At 30.8% G+C, this 27506-nt stretch overlaps 1 long non-coding RNA gene across 2 annotated transcripts; it reads left to right on the forward strand.

Moving 5' to 3' along the window:
- The first annotated feature begins 20748 nt into the window (after positions 1–20748).
- On the forward strand, positions 20749–25376 carry LOC126674612 (uncharacterized). 2 transcript variants are annotated; one of them, XR_008790423.1, is made up of 3 exons: positions 20749–20915; positions 21879–21976; positions 25000–25376. It is a non-coding gene; the product is annotated as an uncharacterized LOC126674612 (long non-coding RNA). The 2 variants fall into 2 exon arrangements; XR_007639578.2 differs by lacking the exon at positions 25000–25376 and adding an exon at positions 23092–23771.
- Positions 25377–27506: the final 2130 nt, after the last annotated feature.

Raw genomic sequence — 27506 nt, forward strand, 5'->3', positions numbered from 1 at the left:
ATCAAAAACAACAAAAACTAGAGCCTAGTGGTGGACATTCAGGAAAATCGGACCCTGATCGACTGATTTGGGCTACCTTTAACTTATTAAATTGTTAATATTATTAAAGTATTTAAGAATTTAAGAGAATAGAAGGAGATTTTTCAACAAATCGGGGCGGAAGGCCTTATATTATATTAATTATTTAACCTACATGATGGTGGATGCCGAGAAAAATGGCTCGTCTATTGAGAAGATGTGCCTCAGATACAGTCAAATCTCTGGAAATTCGGCTGTTCATCGTTGAATCTCGCTAATATAGCCCCCTCCAAAACCTTAACCTTCTTTTCACAAAAGAGGGTAAAATGAAAAAAATCATGAAATAGGCGGTCGGAGTGATTGAATCAAGAACTGTTGGCCACACAGTTCGTTTTTTAAAATACTGCTTAAGTTGAAACTAAATCATTTTTATCACTCCATTCGTCTAAGACTGATATGCCATTTTATTTTTTACATCTCAAATAATAGTCAATTTTTTATTTTAGTACACAATTTAAGATAAAAAATTATTTACTCCTAATAATTATATATAGTAATCTATTATGAATTTATAATGACCCAATAAAAGAAAGAGAGTGTATATTACTTGTAATTTTGTTTTGCAGCTGCACTTTATTTGCAGTTTTCAAAAAATTATGATAGTGGAGTTTTTTATATATTTTATTTTAATTAAAATAATTGAAAAAAGTTCAAAAATACAAAGTTTTACGTGGAGTTTGCAATTTTCTTTGTAAATATTTAAGCAAAAATTTTACTTTTCGGTTTATATATATAAAGCTTAATCACTCAAAAGCCTCACAGCTTTAAACTTTTTTTCAATTGCACCCTCATATAAAAAAATTCTCTCAAAATCCCTTCACCTTTAGATTTTTTTTCAATTGTACCCCAAAATATTAAATTGACCTCTTTTCACATAAATTTTTTTTAAATAATCTTTTATTTTTAATCTATATTCTAATTAAACACTAATATTTTTAATAATGTAAAAATCATTCTTTCTAAAATTATATCCAGTAACTTTCTAAAATCAAAACTGTAATTTTTTTAATTTAGGGTACAATTGAAAAAAATCTAAAGTTGAGGGGATTTTGAGAGGATTTTCCTACGTAAGGGTGCAATTGAAATGGAATTTAAAGGTGGAAGGGTTTTGAGAGAGTTTTCCAACGTCAGGTTGCAATTGAAAAAATGTTTAAAGGTGGACGGCTTTTGAGTGATTAGGCCTATATATAACTAAGGCTTAATGTCTTAAAAAAACCCTAACCTTTCATCCCCTTTTTAATCCTACCTTAATATTACAAATCTGTTAATTTTATCCTATTTTGCATTTTTTTTCATTTCATTTGTACTATAAAGCATAAAATTAACCTTTTTTTATTTGCCAAAGATTCTCTAAATTGATATTTTTTACATTAGATTAACTTTTTATATTAAATTGACCATTTTTAAAAACATTTATTGAACTTTTGTCAAATAAATAAAGGTCAATTTTATGCTTCAGAGGACAATTGAAATGAAAAACTGGGATAAAATTGACAATTTTTCGACGTCAGGGTAGGATTGAAAAGGGGATGAAAGTTCAGGATTTTTAAGACATTAAACCTATAACTAATTATGAAACAATGGCAAATTATCTCAATTTTAAAATATAATAAATCAATTTGTTCGAAAATTTAATTTATTTTAACCTTTATTTTAAAAAATTAAACAAAAATTTGATTTTTTATTAGTTTTGGAATCGTGCGGAAGTACCGAAATAGATTCAGAACCATCCAAGTGTCTGCTCAATGCCCATTATATATAAGTGAAACTGTGAACCGACGGTTCCAATTCGGAATCACCGGTTCACAACCTGTAGCCGTCCATAGGTTAGACAGGTTAACTTGCCTCTTTGTCTTCAATTTATTATAATAAGCTCAATCTTTTTAAAATTAAATTATTTTTAGTATTAAAATTTATACTTTAAAAGATAATTTATAAAAATAAATATAGTTAATGTTTTATAATATTTATCATGAGACTTTAATAAAATTTCAGCATGTGTAATTATAAAAATATTTTAAATTTACAGCCACTAATATATTTTTTGCAAATTTTAGACTTAATTATGTCAGCCGGCTGTATAACCAGCAAAATAAAATTTAATTGCTATTTCGTGGCACATGAGGCACCAACCAGTGATATTACTAAAAATTGGTATGTTAATTAATAACTTATTTTATCATCAATTATTTCTAACTAATTTTATATTTATCATGTGTTTGTTATATGTTTGATTTTGATTATACTAATAATTTTGAAAATCTCATATTTATCTTGTTTCATCTTATTTGAATATTTTATTTTTACTTACCGAAGGTTATGATTGTCTTTTAGCTTTTACTTTTAATTTAAACTACTTAAATAACCTTCATATATTTCTAAAAAAGACCAAAATGGGTCTCTCTATCCGGATAGATTCTATCCGGATAGCTTTTTTCTATTTTTATTTAGATTATTGATGAAGTCTGCCTTCTATTTCGGTGAATTAGACCTGCATAACAAGGTAGAAGCTAACCGGACGGTGGTTGTCCGATTAACTCTCTAATGTTGTTTAGAGCTTTGAACAGCGTTTTGAGTATATGAATTTAGTTGTGTGTTTAGGCGTACCTCAAATTCCTTTTATGATAGATGATAGCATACCTATTAGAGTTGTAGTAGGAAAGTGAATCCTATTTCGTAAGGTTTGACCCTGATTAGGAGTAATCTTCTTTATTCAGACATGAGTCCTATTTAGGAACGTCTTCCTAAATAATCTCGTCTTCCTAAGTTAGAGGTTATCTTTCTAAGTTGGAGTTTGTATCCAAATAGATAAGACACTTGAGAATATTCAGTAGATCTGGTAATCTGTTCGAATCTCAGGCTCGACGCGCTTTATCCGGGTCCTCGGGGATTCGGCATTATTCATGTCGAGTGCTGATTCAGTGGAAGCTGATTCTATGGATTCGGCCACCTGTTTTCGTATGTTTGGCCCTTCGGGCGGGAGTCCGGTATCGTCTGAGAATGGATCTCCAGCGACTCAGCTCCATTGTAGTTAAGATAGGATTTGGTATCCATCATTAGCCCCCCCGCAAGTGAGCTGAAGTCTTGGTATTTATGCTTTCATAAATTTTAGCTCTTTTGGAGCTGAGTTGGTTTATATTCGGGCGAGTCCATTTACTTTTCTAGCAAGATTTCTATTTTTCTTCTCTCCTCCATGTGTCAATCATCGGCGGACTGTAGTTATATGATGTATGACAAGTGTCTCGCTTTCATGACATTTGTCACTCATCCGACGTGACCCTTAGGGTTCATTCTCTTTGTCTTCCTGATTCTCAACTTCTGGGTATATAAGCGTTCATTTTCACGCTTATTCTTTCACTTCTGCTTTTCTTCAAAATTTTCCAGATTTTCCCAGCCATAATTTTGTCTTCTGTTCTTGTTAATTTCTTTTACAATTACTTTTTCAAGGTTGCTCTGTATCTCTCATTTGATCCTGCTTACTCGATTTCAAGGTATTGTTCTTTTCAGGTGTACTTTTAATCAGTTGTTTTGATTTCTGTGTTTGAGTTGTTTTTCTTCGCGTTCTTCAAGTTGTTTCTTGAGTTTTCCTTGTTTTGATCTTTTAAATTCAAAATTTTGTTGTTCCTCCTTGTTTCCCCTCCCCCATTTTAATTTAAAATGTCAAAAATAGTTGAAGGGTCTCGGGGTGCTCGTGATGACTTAGAGCATACTCGAAGTTCTTTGTCTGTTGAACAGATAACAGATTTTGCTGATGAATTCAATTTTCCCGATTCTTACGTTATTGTGAGACCTGGGAAAATATTTCGAAGGATTCACTTTCGAAGGTGACTAGTGGTGTCCTCCTCACCCCTGCTGCTGTCATCCTTTTATTTAATGTTAAGTATTATTGTGTACTTATTGTACTCTTTTTTCTTGTAGGTGGTTTAGTCAATTGTAGTTTTAGAGAAATGTCGTCGAGACGCGGTCGATCAGCTGGAGAAGCTCCGGAGAGACTCCAAGTCTTGGCAATCGGAGAAGTTGAAGACGCAGCAGGCTCTTGGCAAAGCGGAGGGTCTTACCCAGCAGTTGCGTTCTTCCAGAACCGCTAAAAAGAGGGAGATCGCGGCTTTAGAGACTCAAATTCGGACTTTGTCCGAAGAGATCCAGTCTCTAAAGTCCTCTTCATATGCTCTCAGAAAGGAGTGGGATGAGCTGAAGAAGGAGGAAGAGCGCTTTCGCTGCCGATTAGGCGAGTCATGGAGTTTTTACTCCTAGGTGATGACTCAATACCGACTGGCCATCGGGGCAAAGTTGCGGGAGTAGAACCCTGTCGACCTTTCTGGGGTGAATCACTGTCACGGCCCAAATTATTGAGCCGAGACCGGCGCTAGGAAATGGGAGTGGTAGCTCCGAAACCCGTAGCAAGCCTAAATTTACTAAAAACTTTTCGCAAATAACATAACATATACGCAAACGGAAGCAAACATATATACAAGTATTTACACTAGATATTCTGATATCCACATGGGCTCTAGTTACTGTACCACGTACAAACTGGCCTCACGAGATTATATACATACTAATGTATCATAAACATATCACCGGCATCTGGTGTCGGGAACTAAACATAACGTACGTAGCCTACAAAAATATATAAACAAAGACAGCAAGTAAAACGTAAAACCAAAATATACTGCTGTCAAGGCTACGACTCTTTCGACACATGACCACTATTGCAGCGTTACAGAAGTCGAGAACTATACATGTGTTGCTGACTTTCAGATCCTAAAAACGACCTCTAGCTAGGTCTAGACACTAATCACCTGAAAATGTTTAAATAACAAAAGGTCAGACTATGCTGAGTGAGTTTGCAATTTACTAACGGTATTATAAAATAACATCGCATTTCAAATAAAACAATAATACGAAAATATATATAATCAAGCATTTGATCCGTTCGAAACTAAAAGCCTGAAACTTAACACAACTTACAAATATTCAAATCAATTGTTCAATCCAACGGCCCGGCCCTAGAATAACTCAACCGCGTCAGTCGCTGCCAACCTCTTAATCCCAAGTTGTCGGTCTTGGGATAGCTCAACCGGGTTCAACCCACTAGATACGGGTCTCGGGATAACTCCACCGAGTTCAACCTCGTATCTCTCATTCATATTCCAACTTTCATAATCATATCATGCATATATATCAAATCATTTCACATAGTCTAAAAACACTAGACTGACTCAATACTGGTGATCACACAGCCTATTGGCACCCAATAGGTAGCTAGTTTCTTCGAATCACTAACTAGTTTCTCGTACTTGAAATTTAATAGAAACATATAACATTTCAGCAAATTATATATAATGCGATGCGTTTAATATATATATATATATATATATATATATATATATATATATATATATATATATATATATATATAACGTAGATAAATAATTTATAAAAGAAAAGTGCAACTCAATCGGTCCGCTATCCAATCTATGACGTGGTCGATATGATAGTATGCTCGTACTAGCTCACGTCTGCCGACCTCACTGCTCGCTGGCACGTCTGATACATAATCATTAACGTTTTATAGTTAGACGTGAATTTCATGTTTATATGCATAACACTTTAAAATCCTAGGTTTATTTTTTACTCAGAATAAAAACAAAACACCCAATACTTTTGAACAACATCAGATGCAATTGAGAAACCCATATATAATACGTAAAACTCGTTGTCGCCATAACAGAGAATTATCATCAAACTCCACCTAAATGAACTCAACAAAAGTAGAGCCAATCTTTCGAACAGTAATAACATTAAGTTGATAAGGTTCATCTAAAACACTGAGAAAAAGAAAGAGACACATTCTTTAAGCATAACAAGCTGATTAAGAATTGTTCATGACATGATCTTTAAGAACATATTGATAATCATCCGCATGAGAAAATGTAAAAGTAAACAATTTAGTAGCCATCCATCTCTACTAGAAATTTTAAATTCCAATCAATTTAAACCATACTAATTTCTAATCGTAAATATTATTTTATTTTTTTGAAGATGATTAAAATAAAATATTATTATAAAATAATTAAACTATTATTATTTCTGTGCTTGGCATGTGACTCGTAATGTGATAACATTTTTTTTTATTTTTTATCTGTTGGAATTAATACTATTAAATATTAACTTAAGATAAATTATATTTTACTTCAATAAACCTTTAATGAAAGACCCAAATTATAAATCGACATTAAATCTTATTATCTTTTAGTTAGAGTATATAGGATTAGGAATTTTTGCTTCGATAAAATACATCGGATTTTACTTTGGCGATAGATTTGAAACAAAATGAAAGTTCGTGCCTTTAAATGACAACTTTTAAAGTTCATGATTAAAATGAAACTTCGTGTAAAGTTCGTGATTTTTTTAAAAATTAACCCTAATTTTTAATTATTATTTATCAATCAAATTCATTTTTTGGTCTTTAATCTATTTTCATTTTCAAAATTTTAACCTAATTTTCTGGATTTCTTAACCTAAATCTCAATTTTTTTTACATTTTAAAATCAAACTAATTTTTTCAATAAAAAAAATTACCATTTTTAATTTTCTAATTTTTTTCTCTTCAAAATCAAACCACATCTAGTTTTTAGTATTTTTAGGTTATTGAAATTGATTTAGTCATAAAAATAATAAATTTGATTAGACTACAACTAATTTTTTTAATTATTGTAATTTTATTTTATTTTATGTCGGTAATTGCTTTATGGTGTTGAGTATTGATTTTATTTTATTTAGAAATAATTTCACTTTATTGATACCTTACGAAATATAATTTTGTAAATTTGTTTGTAAATATTAGATAAATGAATTAATTAAAAGTAAAATGAGTCAATTTAAGGTATGGATAAATGTATTCTTAGAACATAAAAAAATGTCAATTTTCAAAATATAGTAGTCAATTTGAAAGGACGTGTTTAGCCCGGGCTGAAAAAAATTATGGTTCCGCCACTGAGTGCAGATATATACAGTTAGTAAAAATATAATTGAGAGACATAATGTATATTTTAAATATAAATTTTAAGGCTAGTTGTACTGTCTAGCAAGGAGTGTGATTATGATTATTTAATCTGCCAATAAAACTCTAATCCTAACCTTTGATTTGACTGATCTTCACTTAGGGTTTTCTGGTATATGTTTGTTGTTGGATAAAGTTAATTTACATAATAATATTAAAACTAAAAATAATAAAAAAAATCCTAAATATTAGAGAATATAGTATTGTGTGTTTAATCTTCCAACTCACCCAATTTAAAATACTTATATAGAACAAATAATTATGTCTATTATTTAATTTTTTTCAATAATTTCACTAACAATATCTATCTATATGTCCTTTTTTTATAAATAAAAAAGAAAAAAATAATGTTCATTTATCCCCACTTAAACTAAAAAAGTCTAGCTTCCATCTTCGTGAAAAGAGTAATCTTTTAATGAGAGAATTGTAAAAATACTATTACATTATTGACAAACCTAATTTCAAAGTTTATGGTCTTAGAATGCCAAGATCCAATGCAATTAATTTCTCCATTAAATAAAAATAAATCTCTTTATATTTAAATTAAATTCTTAATAATCTTTATTACTAATTAAAGTCAAATTCTTAATTGTTTGTTTTGATTAGTTCTTTTCTTGTAGGTCAAGAAACTAGGATAATGGCTAGTGATGGGAGTGGGATAAGGCAAAAAAAAAGGATTATGCATGTGAGAAAGAAGACTCTTGTTGGAATTGTTATGAGGTTAACTATTCGGTTTCTAAATAGACTGGTGAATTTGATGCAGTTTTGCCATTTGATAAGGTTGGCATCTCTATCCGCATTGCCATTTGGAAAGTATTTAATTTTCGCCAATATCTCATTATAGTCTCAACAGAATTTTATTTCATAAGATTATCTCTAAAAAACATTTCTCCTACAAAATATTTCACACACAACTATTTAATGTACAAAACTCATCATTATATTATTTTTACCTACCAACTCATTATTTTATCATTTTTACCAACCAACTCACTATAATATTATCTCATATTTTTACATAATTAGATTGTATTCTTTTAATCAATCTACAATTAATAATTAAATAAAAAACTTGAGCTTTTGTATTGTAATAGTAATACTACTTTAATAATAATATGCTTTTATGGGTTAATTTTTAAAAAAATCACGAACTTTACACGAAGTTTCATTTTAATCATGAACTTTAAAAGTTGTCATTTAAAGGCACGAACTTTCATTTTGTTTCAAATCTATCGCCAAAGTAAAATCCGATGTATTTTATCGAAGCAAAAATTCCTAATCCTATATACTCTAACTAAAAGATAATAAGATTTAATGTCGATTTATAATTTGGGTCTTTCATTAAAGGTTTATTGAAGAATTTAGTCAATAAAAATAAACTGAAATGATAGATTTGAAACAAAATGAAAGTTCGTGCCTTTAAATGGCAACTTTTAAAGGTCATGATTAAAATGAAACTTCGTGTAAAGTTCGTGATTTTTTTAGGAATTAACCCTGGGTTAATTTTTAAAAAAATCACGAACTTTACACGAAGTTTCATTTTAATCATGAACTTTAAAAGTTGTCATTTAAAGGCACGAACTTTCATTTTGTTTCAAATCTATCGCCAAAGTAAAATCCGATGTATTTTATCGAAGCAAAAATTCCTAATCCTATATACTCTAACTAAAAGATAATAAGATTTAATGTCGATTTATAATTTGGGTCTTTCATTAAAGGTTTATTGAAGAATTTAGTCAATAAAAATAAACTGAAATGATAGATTTGAAACAAAATGAAAGTTCGTGCCTTTAAATGGCAACTTTTAAAGGTCATGATTAAAATGAAACTTCGTGTAAAGTTCGTGATTTTTTTAGGAATTAACCCTAAAAATTATAATAATTAGATAATTCATTTAAGAGTTTAGAAAGTTTACTTACAAGTCACAACAAAGGAAAAGAAATTGCTGGGCCAAACTAATTAGACTTTACCGGGCCAAATCAATTATTAAGTTAAAGAAGGGTAAACTAGATTTTTCACAATTTAAATTAGGGACCAAATTAGACCTAAACAGAAAATGATTTCATATTCTTCCTCTAAACAGCCGTTGTGTCCGGGCTATTCGTCTAAAACAGAACCATTGCCATTGAAACTACACCGGACCTTCACAAGACCTCCAGCGATCCTCCGGCGACAGCCAGGGCTTTAGCCTACTCGAGCCTTCACGTAGTTCCGCCACTGTCTGCACTATAGAGCAGAATCACTATAATATTTTTTGGTTTTTTAATTTAATATAAATGTAATATTCCGTATTTTTCTTTTTATTACTATTAAATTATTTCAAATTTTTATTTTTATTTTTGCATTCCGTCATATTTTAGGTAATTTATTATTATTTTTACTAAATTAAATATGTTAAGTATTTATTTTGTTTATTTAAAAAAGAGAGCCATGCATGCACTTACTTCTTTCCACGTAAATGATCGGCCCATTAGATTATGCATTTGGCCAAAAACCCATTAAAATTTGTGTTTCAATACTAAGGCAAGAAATTGAAAATTTGGTAATAGTATTCGTTTTATGTATTCAACCCTATTATGTTTTCTTTCGTTCTTTTTGTGCAAACCCTATTTTTCTATTCTGAAACCCTAGCCGCTGTGCACCCTAAACTTCTCTGAGACATAACCTTCATTATTCCATTCATTCGTTTCAATCCGGTAAGATTCTCATCACTTTTCTCGCTAATTCGTTCGATATCGCTTTTGCCGTTTCTAACTCAAATCTCCATCGTTTAGCATCAAACCAAAGCGGAATTTGTTGGTTATATCTATATTCTTCATTATATATCACCCCTACGTTTTGAAATTTGTTATACGGTACGTTAATCTGTCCGTTTAAGCGCCGTTACAATTCACCGTTTTGAAAATTATGGTTGTGTTCTCCTTGTTCTTGTTGTTGTCGTTTCTTATTACTTATTTGTTGCCAAATTTTCTTATATTATGGGCATGAATCTTGTTGGGTTAGACCTTAATCTCATTGTGGTTGTCTTGGCATGATTGTTATGTCAGGCTCACCGTTTGTTCACGCGGTAATTGCCGTGAGTTTCATCTTCTGCAAATGGACGTTGCTGCTACTTGAACTTATTAGTTTATTTCATTCGGCAGAGATGAAGATTGGCGGTAGTGGCCAATTTCAAAATTCTATGGGCTATGTCAATTTCTTTGTTTGATATTGTATTGGGTTTAGTATGCATGCATGAAGATGTCTTTTGTCCACTGTTTATTGGTTAGGGAAATTGATTTCATGGATTGTATTATTTGGTTTACTGTAATATTAATTGGTGTTATTTGGGTTATAAATTTTGGTTTCATAATTCTTATTAGTTGGTTTCTTTCTTTCTTGTTTATTAAAGAGTATTAATTTTTATATCAATTTTGAAGTCGGATCTTCGATTACCGTTTTGATTTCTAAATTATTTATTGGTAATATTATTTAAATTCTGAAAATAATATTAGATTCGATTCTAATTGAAATTATTTTGAATATTATTATTTTGAAAACGATATTTATTTTTAATCTTTTAATCGGATAATTACTCGGGTAATTATCGTTTTGAGAACTTTGGCCCGATGTGCCAAATTGACTAATTTATAAATTTGACTTTTTCAGCTCTCTAATCAAAAACGGGTTTCTATTAATGTCATTTGGAATGAAGGTTGGCGATGGAGACGAAGATTAAGAAGGTGTGAATTGATTCTGTTTCGTGATTTACAAACTGCTTTCAATTTAATAATCCCTCGCGTTGATTGAATGGATATCGTGACTTGGAATGATAAAACCTGAAATTAGTCTTTGTCCTCCTTTTGTAAATTATTATCCAAGTTTTCATGTGGGAATAGGGATAATATTGCTAGTCCAGATAGGGGAAGGGATCAACTGAGAGGGCTGGCGAGGACTGTTAGTGGCAACGGTTTCAGAGGTGTGGTTGTGGGAGCTGTTTCTGATTTGGTGAAAGCAGTTATTGGAGCTGAATTGGGTTTTGCTGATGGTTCGGTGGGAGTGGCAGCCGCTGCTGTTTTAATTGTTTCTTCAACAGCAGATCAGGTTTCTGCAGCAGTAGTGAGTTCAGCAGCAGCAGGTCTGATTTCTTCAACAACAGGTCCGGTTGTTTCTGCAATAGTTCTGATTTCAGCAGTAGGTCCGGTCAGACTTGAGAGGAATTCTGATATGTTAGAGGAGAGCTCGGATTTACCGAAAGTTGAGGAAGTGGTTGTTAACAGTAACAGCGACGTTAATGAGGACGTGCATGGGAATGAAGTCATAACTGCAGTGGTCATGCAAGGTGTGGATTGTTTGCATCTTTCAACAACTGAAACAAGTATTTCAGATAGGGATAACAATAATTTTCTTCGAGTTTGGCGATCTCTAGCTCCTCCCCGTGTTAAGTTCTTCATGTGGTTAACCGTCCATTATAGAGTCCCCTCATTAGCTTTTCTTGCTTATCGCTCTATTACATCTCTGGATAGTTCTCTTTGTTCATTATGTGGTGAATTGGAAATGCAAGATCATATCTTCATCCACTGTATTTTTGCTAGGAATATTTGGACAAACATTCTCCAGAAGATTGAGGTATCATGGTGACTTCCGTATTATTTTTCTGATTTCATGTTACAATGGTTTCAAATTGTTGCTAAGGGGCCGTACTCGAGACTTTGGAGACTTCTTTGGTTTATATTGGTATGGGAAATATGGAAGAGCATAAATGAAAGGGTTTTTCAGAATGTGGAGAAGAATTTTGAGTTTGTTATTTTTAAAAGTTTTTCTTATTCGGTGTTTCTGTTTAAAGTCTGTAATAAGGAGTTTGCTTATTCGGGATTAGATTTATTCCAAAATCCCGCTTGTATCTTTTTTCAGGATTGAGTTGTTTTCTGCCTTCTCCCGGAGTCGTAGCATCTAGTGTGCCGTCTTGAACGTGCCACTTCATGTGCAAAAGCTTTGAGTTTAGGTTTTGCCTCTTTTGAGGCTTTTAATATACATACTATTCATAAAAAAAAGCTTATAAATATTTTCTTAACTTATTTTAGTTAAGTAATTTTTGTCGGTAACTTGTGGTTACTTGAGTTTAAAGCTATTAGGTTCCGTTTTAAATTTTTATTATTATTTTATCAAGATTGTTTTATAATTATAAACTATGGTTTATAATTTGATTAAATATGTGGGTTGGGTTAGACTTGGGTCGCCCGACATGTGAGGCTAGCTTGGTAGTTATTAGTAACTCGGCTAACCCACAATTTGGAATATAAATTAATTTATTATTTAATATCCATTTAAATAATATTTTTCTACATGAACTTTAAAGCGGGAACTCAATAGACGTGTTTGTTCATGGCATTATTATTGTTTGAGTATTGTGTTACTTTGACTTGGCTTTACATTGATTTGTCATTTGTGTTAGTCATACGTGGTGTCTAGTACTCTCTAGAGATAGGGTATGTTTTTAATTATTATTTTATTCCTTGTCTAGACCCGTCGATTGTTCGTACTTCAGAGACGAACCAGAGTTAGGTTCCTTGTCAAGATCACGTGGATTAGCAAACAGTGAGTTTATATCGCTATTTACCGTTTTATTATGTAAATTGTATTTTTCATATACATATATATTGTATAAACAGTTTTCGAACTATTTTCGGCATTATGGATCTGAATTGGAACGGGCTACTCGATAGGCATCATCGAGACTGTGCGCACCGGTATATGATCATATGGTATTGAGGTAGGTTCGAGATACATCTCGCCTTAGTGAAGGCGCCGGTGGAAGATGCGTCTCCTGGGACTCACATGTTTATTTGAGTGAGAGTCGGGGATCGGTTATGGAGATACGTCTCACCGACACGACAACGGGATTTAGATATTTGTGATTTAGGGTTTCAATGCTTATCCATAATGATAAATGCTTTATAAATATTTTTAAAGGTCTTTAAAGGTTTTCACTTAATAAATGTAAATAGTTGTATGAACTCATATCAGTATATCTGACCCCGTTGTTTTCCCAATTTTTTTCCAGGGTTATGATTATGAGCGAGTCAGCTAGTCTCCGAATCCTTATTCCTTGGAGGTTTTACTTATTTTTAAATATGCTATTAAACTGATTTTATTCTTAGACCGCAGTAGTAATTAGAAGTCTTACTTGTCTAATACTTGTAATTAGATTTATTCTATTGGGTTATATGTTGTTTATATAAACTGCTAGACTAAGTTGGAGTCTCGGTTGCCCCCGAGCAGTGGTTTTCTTGCAGGTTTATATGTTGAGTGGTTGTCCGCAAGGCTTGCTACGGGTTTTGGTACAACAATACCCATACCCTAGCGCCGATCGCGATTCATGTAAATACGTCGTGACAAACTTGGTATCAAACCATGACCATTTGCATGCTATGTGTTTACTCTGTTAAGTTGTTATTGAGTCATAGGTACTACTGCGGAATTAGAATTCATGTATTGTGTCACGACCCAAATTCATGGATCGCGACCGGCGCTAGGGAATGGGAGTGTTGCTCCGAAACCCATAGCAAGCCTAAAAACCTTTATAAATTTTTTGTGTTTTAAAACATAAAAAGGTTTGCAACCTCGTTGCGGAAACACTTTAACACCTTCATTAAAAATGCGATCGCAATTCAAGATCATATATCACATATGATCTGTTTTCAGAAAATATCGTTAAAACCTTTCTCTCGTTTAACGTAAACACATTTCTGAAAACTGGGTCTTAAGACCCTGATTGTATTTAAAGAAACTAGAGCGCAAACATCAATCTCAGTTGACGCACCTACTCTGTTTCCAATACAATCCTAAAATGCTAAACACATGAAACCAGTGTATCACTCAAACAACTGGTCCTAGCATTTTAGAAAACACGCAGCTTTTCAATCATATACATATACAGTAGTTCAAATCAGAGTATATCAAGATAAGTTTGAACTGCTGTACATAAAAAGACAGACTTCCCAGTACCCGACTACTTGCAGCTCTAGAGGTATGGTTGACATTGACTTCCGGAATTATTGTGGAAGTTTGACCTCGTACTTGATAACCTGAAAGGTGAACATTGGGGAGGGTCAGAAATATAAATATTTCTGAGTGAGTCTACAATTTACAGTTGAATATTCAAATCGCAAATACATAAAATATTTGTATATGTAAAATATTACCAATTAGTCGATCCAGATGAAACCCTACAAGGTAGACTATTGTATGGGTCTCAACCTACACAACATGGACCTTAGACCGTGAACTGAATCACTGCCGTCTAAGTCTGGTGTATGGACCGTAACCGTGAAACTGCCATCACAGTATTGCATGTGACCGTAACCGTTACTGCCGTCTCAGACTGTTAAGTCAGGATCGCTAGCACTTCCAACGCCCAATGACATTAACTGACCTCTATGTCAGACACAGTCTCGTATCTATCGTAATACTGGTGATCACACAGTCCTATTGAAAACCAATAGGAAGTTTGTTCCAATGGATCTTTCATGGTTAATTATACTAGTGCGATTTGTTATTTAAAAACAATATAAATATAAATATTCAAAAGTAAAAATCACAAAGTAAAACTCACAGAACCGATGCCCCCATTTTAAAAACGTAATCTCCCATCAAGCTCGTCAGTCAAACACGTTGGTGTTTGGCTCGCTAGATCGACCACTTGTCGGATCTAATTAAAATTCAAATGTCAAAACACATTAGACATTGATTTTTAACTCTAGTCCTATCGTATAAACGATAGACTCAAATACCATTTCTGTTTATAGACGACTCTACAAACAACGCTTATAAACTAATCTCAATATTGAACTTCTCGTTCAGTATATAATGCCACTCTTGGTATGGACTTATAGTCATTTAACATTAATCCACTTGATTAATGTATGGCTTTACTAAGACATCATATTGTTTTAATAAACCAACTATTCTCAAACGTCTAGGTTCTTTTAAACCTTTTAAACTTTTTAGTTCATATTCTGAACTTCAATCGAATTACAATTGATTTCACGACTTGAAACTGTCTGAATTTGAGTTTTAGTGTCGTGTGTGTGCACCCCCGAAGAAGCCCTACTGTTTCATATCGGAAGCACTGCACGTTCGTGCAGCGATAGGCTTCACGTTCGTGTATCTTGCTTGCACGTTCGTGCAGCAAGATACACGTTCGTGTATCTCGCTGCACGTTCGTGCAGCATCCTGGCTGCACGACATGCAGCTCGGGGACGATCCCCGACTGTATTCCGACGTGCTAACTCCCTTTTCTCGCCCCTAACACTTAAACACAGTCCAAAACATCCAATTCAATTCTATAATTAAAACGTTGAATCGATACGCACACGATCGATTCAATACGTTTACCATTTAATATCGAATATATAATAATTATATATCGAAATAAACTTCGTATACGAGATTAATACCTCGATTACTTGAATAATCGTCGAAGAAACGGAGTCGGAATCGCGAAATGGATCGCGCCGCGGCGGAACCGTCGCACCTCGCCTCTGCTTGCTATTCCTAAGCTAGCAAGCACCTCCATTTAAGAAACAGAGGTGACTTAGGTGTCCCCCCCACTCTATTTATAGGCAAATTATATGGCTAAAGTACCATTTGGTACTAGCTCAATCACGCACTTTAACTCTGATTTTAATTAGTCGTCCGTAGTCCAAACGGAGATTAATTCCAAATTCCGTCAAACTTTACCCAAAAATCCAATAAAATATAAAACGAATAAAAATATAATTTTTATTCGCATTCGACTTATATTTTATTTTTAATAAATCCCGGAAGATTTATTAGGTCCAAATCAGTCCTGCTTAATAAAAATTACTATGTCCAAATTCCATAAAAATTTGACGGTAGCTTCGTCAAATTATTTCGCGAATATTAACACTAAAATTATTCGCTCGGGACTTATAAATTATTTTATTTTAATTTGGACTAATTAATTATATTTAATTCTTTAATAACTGAAAACTAATTGAAGTAAAAACTTAGGGACCAAAAGGAACATTTTTGCTTTACTTGCCGCCCAAATCAACCGCCTCTCCTTTTCTATTTTCTTTTTCTTTTTCTTTTATTTAATATATATATATATATATATATATATATATATACATATATATATATATATATTTAGGGTTAATTCCTAAAAGAATCACGAACTTTACACGAAGTTTTATTTTAATCATAACCTTTAAAAGTTTCCATTTAAAGGCACGAACTTTCATTTTGTTTCAAATCTATCATTTCAATGTATTTTTATTGACTAAATTCTTCAATAAACCATTAATGAAATACCCAAATTATAAATCGACATTAAATTTTATTATCTTTTAGTTAGAGAATATAGGATTAGGAATTTTTGGTTCGATAAAATACACCGGATTTTACTTTGGCGATAGATTTGAAACAAAATGAAAGTTCGTGCCTTTAAATGACAACTTTTAAAGTTCATGATTAAAATGAAACTTCGTGTAAAGTTCGTGATTTTTTAGGAATTAACCCATATATTTATATATATCTTAACGTATATTCGTCCATAACTCGTCGAGCTTTCCGAGTTTCGACATTTTAATTTCGGGGTTTTGTCCGAAATCTTAAACTCTCCATTTAGAGTGGTACATTGATATATTAATTATCAATATATCAATTTATACGACGCCAAAGAGTATTCTCAAATTTATTACTCACGTTTACACTCGTTTATTAAAATTTAAATTCCCGATTTAAAATTTAAACTCATATTATTACGATATTCTTTTATGGATACGTATAAATTAAATTTACGTTTAAATTGAATTTACGTATTCTGAATTTATTAAATCACTTCCCGTGATTTAATTTAAAAAGTTTAAATAGTCAAACCTTATTATTACCATTTGGCTATTAAACTTAGTTTTTCCGAATATTTTTCTTAATATTCGAAACCTTAAAATATTATTTTTAATATTTTGATTACTCCAATTCGAGCTCGTGGCATATTCTAATTACTTAAAATTACGGGGTATTACATATTATCTTTTGAAACGTCATCTTTTAATTTCAAACTTTCTGCCTACACTGATAGGAATGTGTCAAGTAAGTCATTTTTATGCCTTGATTTGATGCTAATATTTTTGCTGTTGATGTCGTTTCACTTATATGATTTTAAATTGCTTTTGATTTCTTGGAGAATCTTATATTGATAAATTTACGTAAGTCATGCTTGGGTATGATATTATTTGCCTTATCTTGATGATGTAGCGTTTCAACATGGTGATAAATTTTGGTTGTTATACCTTTAATGATTGTTGTTGACGTTGGTTATTGGTGAGTACTTTAATTTTGGCCGAGAGCTAAAATTAAAAAAAAATGTTTTGTCATTGTTTTGGGTTTAAATGATATTTGACCATAAATCTTTTAACATGTTTTATAGTCTTACGTTGTGGGCCACATATTGGTTTTATATCGTTTTTGACAAAATTATTATTTGGCCTGACTAATGTTTTGACGCAAAACATCAAATGGGTGGTCTGGACATGACACCATAAAATATAATTTTCAGTACCTTGCCAATGAAATGAAATTCTTGTATTTCAAATTTTTACATTTGACTGATGATTGCAAAAGGGTTATTCTTTTGAAATAAAATGAATTTCTCGTATTTTAAAAAAAAAATTAAACTGTTACGTCTAGTTTGGTGTTTTCAAAATAATTATTTTAAGATAAAATTATTTTTAAAGGCGATACCGGTTTGACAATTTAATATTACTTTTATAATATTACTATATTTTGGTTTGTTAATACTTTGGCGTTGTTAGTCTTGTGCTCGATTTGCTAGTTTGACCGAAGCTTGTGTTTTTGAAAAGGGTTGTTAAAGAATAGTTATTTTCTCATTTGGGTGATGAGTTTGATTTTGTTATTTGGGTGACGTCGAGCTTCTTATTTTGAAAGGATTGGAATTTCTTTTAAAAATGTGTTTTTCTGAATTTGAAAATATGTTGTATACGTTTTACAAATCGTTATTGCGGGTTTGACTTGGGTCTCCCAAATTTGGAGTTGAGTTTGGAAGTTGTAATCACTCGGCTAACTTGATGATTTTAAATTGAGGCGTTTGGGAACAAATTTTTCACTATTGTTTTGTAAATAGGTTTTCCGGAAAATTATTTTTTTTTTCTAAAAAAAAAATTGTGGGGCTCGACATGAACTTGAAATCTATTGTGTAAATTTTATCTTTCGAAATGGGTTTTGATAAGTATTTTTGGTCAATATTTTTATTTATTTTGATCTGATTTGACGTTTTGAGCATGTTATTATATGATATAATATTGTTATCATATTTAGTTGCTTGAGTTTTATTTGTCATGTCAGTGGAAACATGATGATCAAATAAGATGTTACATGTTCAATTCGTTTGGTATTATTTTGTTTTATTGTAAGATGCTTGGGTGGTTTTTGGTCGTGTGAAAATTCATGACCTATGTTACTGTGTTATTATTTATATCTCTCAAGTTTGATTAAGTTATGCCATATCAGTTATTTTCCTCGTTGACCTTATTATATGGAGTATCACGTGAGGGTATTTCTCGCTAGTTTTTCTTGGCTTAACTTTGGCGTTGGTGTCGATGTGCGATTCGAACCTTTGTTTTTAACCCTGCGTTTAGTTTAGATGATATAGTTGGTTTAGCCGGATCGAAAGTTTAAACTCTGGAATCGAGGTGATTAATTTTTGTATCAAGGAATTCGAGGAGTGATTTTTAAGAGCTGTAAGTAGATTCGAATTACAAATCTATCCTTGTCAGAGGAAGATGATTTGAGTTATATTACTCAGCCCCGGTGGAATAATTCTACTCGTGAGCATTTGCCTCGTACGTAGAGAATTTCGAGCGTTATGCGTTTCTAGGTCGGGCTCATTTGTGATAAATTGGAGTATCGAAATTTTTGGATGTTGGCATTCTAGAAATAGATATGAAATCTCTGAATCGAGGTTGACCAGTGTAATAATACACTAAAGTTTACATCAGGGAGATCAGTGAAATACCAAAACTGATGGTGGGGCTTTGAGGGCGGTCGTGTTGCATTGCTTTCTATGGAGAATTTTTCAATTTGATTTGAGGTGGATTTCATTGATAGGTAAGTTTTAGTTTTGTTGTTGAATTGGGTTATTTCGTTAATGACAATTCAATTTGGTGGACTAGGATAATGGAGATGGGTGAATATGTCAAGATGGACGAGTGCACGTCTCACAGGGTGTAATGTCTAAAAAATGTTTTGAAGGAAAATTGATTTCAAATGTTAACTTGTTAAGGTAATTGAAATGTTTTTATCACGTAATTGTGCCCACACATGTCATGAACATACATTTAAAATGCCACGAATAGGAAACTGCATTGAGCATTGAGTATGATCACTAATTAAAAGAAAAATAAATTAATACATGCATTTAGTACATTCATCACGACATTAAATAATTAGGGTTGAATGTAAATTTTTTGGGGATGAATAAATTTTATCAGTAAAGTTTTTCAAAAAAAAAATTTGTTATAAACTCGCGAGTTACATTGTGAAAAAGAATTTCATAATGATCTCTTACAGATTTTATAGCAGTTTCTTAATTATTGTATAATGAGTCAGGATGTTTTTAATGAAGTAATTTTATAAATATGACCCATAAAAAAATCTCGTCGGCGCGTCACAAAAGAAGCAAAAACATGGAGATTTTCATAATAAAAACAGAACATCCAATACTTTTGAACATCATATATAATACGTAAAACTCCTTGTCGCCATAACAGAGTATTATATATCATCAAACTCCACCTCAATGAACTCAACAAAAATAGAGCCAATATCTCAAATAGTAATACATTAAGTTGATTAGGTGCATCTAAAACACCGAGAAAAAAAATGTAATACCCCGTTTTTTTGGTAAAAGTATTTATTAGATTAATTATATTATTTTAGCCAATTAGAACTAAAGATAAGGGAATTTCCGTAAATAAGACGGAAAATAGAATTTTGTCGAGAGATTAAATTTAATAAAAATTGATTATGCTATTAGATTAAATTAATCGGAATTAAAATTTATCTCATATTTTGATATTGAGATAAGCTTGTTGGGATTTAATAGGAAATTTGGAAAAATTTCCATTAAATAAAATAAATGATTTTAAGATGGATATTTAAATAATATCCGTATATGTTATTATTTGGATTATTTTAAGACAATCCATAAATATTTGAAATATTATTTTTAGATACGGATTTAAGCGCGATAAATAAATTATACGGCTAAATAATAAATTTAAGGAAAAAGGCGATATTAATATTTTGGATTAAGAAAAGTAGTCCGTATAATTTATAATCGATAAAAGTTTGGATTTGGCCCGAGAATTTATCGACGTGCTTAATTAATAAATTAATGAATAAATAAATTAATAGGAATTCTAAATAATCAAAATAAATGGTGTAGAGCCAAATTATGATAGGCCTAATTAACACTATAATCTACAAGTCCAAATAAATAATGAAATAAAATAAAAAGCCAAGCCCAACCCAATTTCCCTTTAATTGATAATTAAAAATAACAAAGAGCAACACATTTCTTTAGCCAAAAAATCCAAAGAAATTTCCAGAGAAAGAAAAAGGAAAAAACCTCATCTCTTCTTCTTCCCCAAGAAGGAATATTTTCCTACACCATCCATTAAAGCTTAAGGTTTGGGAATTCAAGCTTCTTTTATTCATTATCTACCTCTAGCAACAATAAAATAAGGTTAGTAGTTTCAATTTATTAAGTTATTATGTTAAGTTGAAGATGTTAGGGTTTATGGAGTTAGTAGAGATTAATTGAATTGAAATTTAATCTGCTGTTAGAGTACTTAATTATGAATAACAACACTAAATTAGAAGGAATTAATGAAATTCATGTGAATTGTGTCAAATTGGTTTAAAATTAATGATTTTATATATTGCTGGAAATTTTTAATTGTTGCTAAATTATAATTTTTGAAAAACCCGGAGTTGTAGTCGGGCTAGGAGCGGAGAGTGGAGGCCGGAAAGAAGACTGGTCAGGCCATTTGGCCTGACCGGACTGCTCAAGTTGAGCAGACTACGGTCTGCTCAACCAGAGCAGACTATGGTCTGCTCTGCTGAGCAGACCCGTGTCTGCTCAGCCATGATCATACCAGCTGGTCTGCTCACTGGGCAGACCAGCTGGTCGCTCCCAGACCCGTACGCCGCCATGAATTTTCTTTTATTAGGACGTTTTTGGAAAAATTAAAATTAAGATTGATTTTTGAAATAAAATGGAAATCCGAAAATAGAATTGATAAAGTTAGATAAATAAATTTTTGAAGTTGATTTTAAAATGAGTTATAGTTTAAGCTAAGTTCAAATACAAATGTTAAAGTATGATGGAAATCGAGCTTAAAAGCTAAACCTAGGATTAACTACGAACTTAATATACAATTTATGAGAAATTAGTTTATTTTAATGAAAGTTGTATTATAGTGAATCAACAATTGCCTAAGTGTTAGAAAATTTGAAAATTAAAGTAGTAAATAAATGATTTGGTTAAATGTTATCCGAATTGACTAGATAGACATTAAGAATGAAAGAGTAAAAGAAATGGACTTAGAACCAATTCAAACTTGAACGCTTGAATATAAACGCGGAGATTTGAAAGTAAAGTAGTTTACGAATTAAAATGTTAATTTAGTATTTATTTGTATTATAGACCGTACGCGTATTTGGATTGAAGAAGTAGAGAATTTGAAGGGTTAAGCAACGAGCTATTTTATTTGCTTGTTATTATATTTGGATTAAGCGATCGAGGTGAGTTCGCGGTTTACTTTCGTGTATTTATTATTTTATATATAAAAATAAATATATGTATTTGATAGGATATTTTAATATAAGCTAATATATGTATGTGTAGAACTATTAATAGTGTTGGAGCTTTATTAAAAATATTTTAAGTAGCAAACTTATGTTTTCTATTAATAAGTTATTTTTTACGATGTAAGTATGTTATATTTTATGAAAGGTCGCATATAATGAATTTGAGATATATTGAAAATGTTTAACATTATAATTTGGGTTTATTAAGAGTAATGTAATTTATCGTTGACTATGGTTAGATCGCGAGATCGCCATTAAAATATTGTCGAATATTGTAGAGAATATATAATAGTTAGTTTGATGCTCTTTATATTTTTATGCCTTAAAGCATGCATGTTGGCATAGATAATTTGAGATGTTAATTAAAGTAGTTATTTTACTAGCTTCGCTATACATACGTCTAATATACAAATTTATATTCGTTTGTTTTGCGGAACTATTATTTAAATCCAATAAGTGATCCGTGGGAAACGAGCTACCTATTGGGCGTCAATAGGCTGTGTGATCACCAGTACTGATACGAGTCTAGGCGTCTATGGTCAATGATTTGAAATGATAGATTATGATTATCGATCGATTAATGGAATAAGGAGGATAAAAAGAAATATGATAGACACAAGGTAACTCGGTTGAACCATCTCGGGACCTGTGTCTAGTGGGTAACTCGGTCGAACTATCTCGGGACCCACAACTTGGGATTAAGTAGTGGCATGAGTAACTCGGTTGAACTATCTCGGGACTATGCCACGTGGTAGCGGGTAACTCGGTCGAACTATCTCGGGACCCGGCCACTCGGACGATATGATTCGAAAAACAGTTGTCGTCGATTATGTCCAGTAAGTCCGTAGCACTTGGGTTTAGGGTTTCGAATGGAACCGATATTGGAAACTATTAAATTATATTTTCTGTTTATTATCGAATTATGTTTAATTGTAAGTTATTGATTGATCATAAAGCAAACTATATTTATCGATAATGCGACCTCGTTTTTAATTATAATACCGTTAGTAAATTGTAAACTCACTCAGCGTTGCCTGACCCCCCAACAGTGTTTTCTTTCAGGATTAATATATGGTGATGTGGTCGAGCTTCCATCTGTTGTTCCGGAAGTCTCAGTTATGGGGAGTCCTATTTTCTTTAGACCTGCAGTAGTTATGATAATAGACATAGCCGATAGCAAATGATTTATGCTTGTTTTACACCTTGTACTAGCAACATATTTTCGAAAAGTGAATTATTCAGGAATTTAATATATGGTTATTTGGTATGTTATACAGGGTGGTTTGTGTGTTTTTAACAGGTGTGGTTTATTAAGTTTACAGGCGTTATATTGTCGATTTTTTTGAAAATGGTTTTACTAAGTATTATAACGATTTTGAGACGCGAAAAAGTTTTAGGTAAATTTAGGCTTGCTACGGGTTTCGGAACCAAACCCATTCCCTAGCGCCGGTCGCGGCCTTCGATTTCGGGTCGTGACAAAAAAAGAGAGACATTCTTTAAGCATAACAAACTGATTAAGAATTGTTCACGACCTCTCTTCAAGAACATATTGATAATCATCCGCATGAGAAAATATAAAAGTAAATAATTTAGTAGCCGTCGATCTCCACTAGAAATTTTAAATTCCAATCAATTTGAACCATATTAATTTCTAATCGTAAATACTATTTTTTTAGGATGATTAAAATAAAATATTATTATAAAATAATTAAACTAATATTATTTTTGTGCTTGGCATGTGACTCGTAATGTGGTAATTTTTTTTTTATTTGTTGGAATTAATACTATCAAATATTTACTTAAGATAAATGATCTTTTACTTGATAAAATATATTATTATCAAACCAGTATTATTATTGCAATACAAAAGTTCATGTTTTTAATTTAATTATTAATTTTTAATTAAATAAAAGAATACAATTTAATTATGTAAAAATATGAGATGATATTATAGTGAGTTGGTTGATAAAAATGATAAAATAATGAGTTGGTAGGTAAAAATGATAAAATAATGAGTTGGTAGATAAAAATAATATAATGATGGGTTTTGTACATTAAATAGTTGTGTGTGAAATATTTTGTAGGATAAATTATTTTTAGAGATAATCTTGTAAAATAAATTTCTGTTGAGAATATAATGAGATATTGGAGAAAATTAAATAATTTTAGCTAGTATGATTATGAGTCAGTATAGAGATGTCAACCTGATCAAATAGCAAAACTGTATAAAATTCACCAATCTATTAAGAAAAAGAAGAGTTAACATCATAACAAAAAAAAAACAAGAGTCTTTTTTCTGGCATATTATCCCTTTTTTTTCCTATAGCTCACTCCCATCACTAGCCATCACCCTAGTTTGTAGACCTACAAGAAAAGAACTGATCAAAAGAAATAGTGAAGAATTTGGCTTTAATTAGTAACAAAGATTATTAAGAATTTAATCCAAATATAAAGAAATTTGTTTTTATTTAGTTGAGAAATTTAATTGCGGATCTTGAAATCCTAAGACCATAAACTGTGAAATTAGGTTTGTCAATAATGTAATAGTATTTTTACACATTAAAAGATTGCTCTTTTTCACCAAGATGGAAGCGAGACTTTTTTGGCTTAAGTGGTCATAAATGAACATTACTCTTTCCTTTTTTGTTTATAAAAAAAGCACATATAAATAGATATCGTTAATGATATCATTGAAAAAATTAAATAATACATTCTCTAATATTTAGGATTTTTTTTATTGTTTTTAGTTTTAATATTATTATATAAATTAACTTTATCCAACAACAAACATATACCATAAAACCCTAAGTGGAGATCAGTCAAATCAAAGATTAGGATTAGGGTTTTATCGGCAAATCTAATTATGAAATTTCAGTGTACTGTAAACAAAGAAAGGATTGTGATGGCGAATTTTGCTAATGGTGTTTCTTCTTATGCATATTGTTTTTGGGTGGAAGTAATTGATTCTTTAAGACCACATAGCACATTAAGAAGAGGAAAGATGAGAAGGCGAAGAAAAGGACCGGACCAAAAACGATATCGAAACCCTCTACCTGGAGAAATAAGCTCCTTGTTTGTTGCTTCAGACTGATAGTTGTAATTTGATGCTTTGCTCTTTACTGTTTGCTTGTGATGCATGTATCGCAAATGTAGTTTAGCGTAGGATTAAAATGCGCTTTTGTATACAGTTTTGTGGTTTTTTTAGTTTAGAAAGCCGGAAAAAGATTGATTACAATGAGCATGTAAAGCGACTTAATGGGGTTTCTGTTCTTTCGATTCCTGAAAAAAAAAACATATACCAATAAATAGTTAGCTGAAGAAAAAAATAACCTAACCGTCTTCACTAAAATGCAATATAGTGAAAATGGATGAAAATAAAAGGAGGAGCACCTATATGCAACACCAGAATCTAAAAATAAAAGAGAAAAGAATGAAGAAAAAGAATTGGTGGAGGTAGAAGAAAACTAAAACAAATAATATGATTATTCAAAAAAAAAAACAAATACGCACTAATTAGTGATCTACAAGCAGCCGCTCGTTATAAGAAAAAATTACACCACTAAAGTCACACTACATAATCCTAAAATTTTAGAGTAAATCACAAAAATACCAACTAATTGACATACATTTACACACATTACAACTTATATCACATATTTATCATTCTTACCATAAAACACAAAAAGTTTTCACTAGCACCATTCCATTAGAATAGGGACACGTGTATCAGTGAAGATTCCTTCTTTTTTCTCTACAACAATAAATAACACTTGTCAACTATTGACACATGGATGTTTTTTTTTTACATATAAATTTTTATTAAAAAAATAAGCAGGGCTGACACGCCTTACTCATTCATGCATCAGTTTAGTACCTGATGCATGAGTTTTTTCTTTAAAAAATAGATTCTTTTTATTTTAATATAAAAACTTTATATTAAATTATATTAAAACTTTATTCATTATATATAAATTTATTTTTAATATTAAAAATTTAAATATATTTAATAATAATAATTAACTTTAAAAAATATAAATATATTTAATAAAATTAACTAAATTTTAAAAACATAAAAATACAAAATAAAATAATTAAAAATTTATATTAACAATTTATCTATTTAACATATTTTAAAAATATATCTATTATGTATAAAATATGTATCAGCGATGTATCTATTATTTTACAAAAAAAAGATGTTGTAAAATAATGTATCTATCTTGTATAAATTATGTATCAGCGATATATCTATTAAGTACATTAAAAAAATTACATATATCATATAAATTATATATCGAAAATGTATCAAATATATATTATAGATGTATCGAATATGTATTTTAAATGTATCAAATATATATTATAGATGTATCGAATATGTATTTTTAATGTATCAAATATTGTTAAATAACAAATGTACATTTTTAATACATATTATATACAACTTTAAAATATTTAAAAAAAATATCTCAGACATGTATCCACTCTACAAATAATACTCCAACGATGGTAGCCCTTGACACTATAGAACTTGATAAATTAAAAATGTATCAGCGATGTATTAATTATGTATCATATATGTATCGGAGATGTATCAAATTATATGTTTGATAATTTTTCAATGTTTAACGTAATTTGACAATAGTCTTTTTAAATACGTATAAATTATGTATCGGAATTGTATCACATATGTATCTGAGATGTATCAAATATTTATCGAATATTTTGCACTTCTACTCATTTTTTTTCCTTTCTTCCACCTTGGGCTTCCGGTAAAATCATGAAACCGAACCAATCAAATATATACAACACAATAAATATAATTAGTTCATTTTAATTAGAATTATTACATATATGTTTTTAAGCTTTTCTAAATATAAAAACGAACCAATCAAATTAGTCAGTTAATTCAATTAATGTATCAAATATGTATCTATCATGTATAAATTGTGTATCAGAGATGTATTAAAAATATATTAAAAATATATTTGAATTTTGATTAAATGTATCTATTAAATAAAATTTAAAAATGTACATATCATGTATCGAAGATGTATCAAATATTTATAAAAAAATATATATGTAATATATATAAAAATATTTCGACACATCTCAAAAGTATATATCAAATACGTCTCTTATATAGTATATGAAAGACATAGAAAATATGTACCGGAGATATAAAAAAAATTATATTTTTAAAATTAAAATTAATATATTTTAAAATTTAAATATAATAAATAAATTTTCTGTATTATTTAAATGAATATATAAATATATAATTTATATAAAAAAAGAATAAAAAAAATATATTAGGTGCACCAAAAAGTGCACCCGAAAATTGTTAAGAATGACCCGCGCATCACGCGCGGGTCATTCATCACAACAGGTGCACCATTTATGACCCACGTGGGTCATTTATCACATCAGGTGCACATGCACCTGCTCAAATAATGAGGGTCTT

This window comes from Mercurialis annua, linkage group LG3 (genome assembly GCF_937616625.2).
Source record: "Mercurialis annua linkage group LG3, ddMerAnnu1.2, whole genome shotgun sequence".
Taxonomy (NCBI): domain Eukaryota; kingdom Viridiplantae; phylum Streptophyta; class Magnoliopsida; order Malpighiales; family Euphorbiaceae; genus Mercurialis; species Mercurialis annua.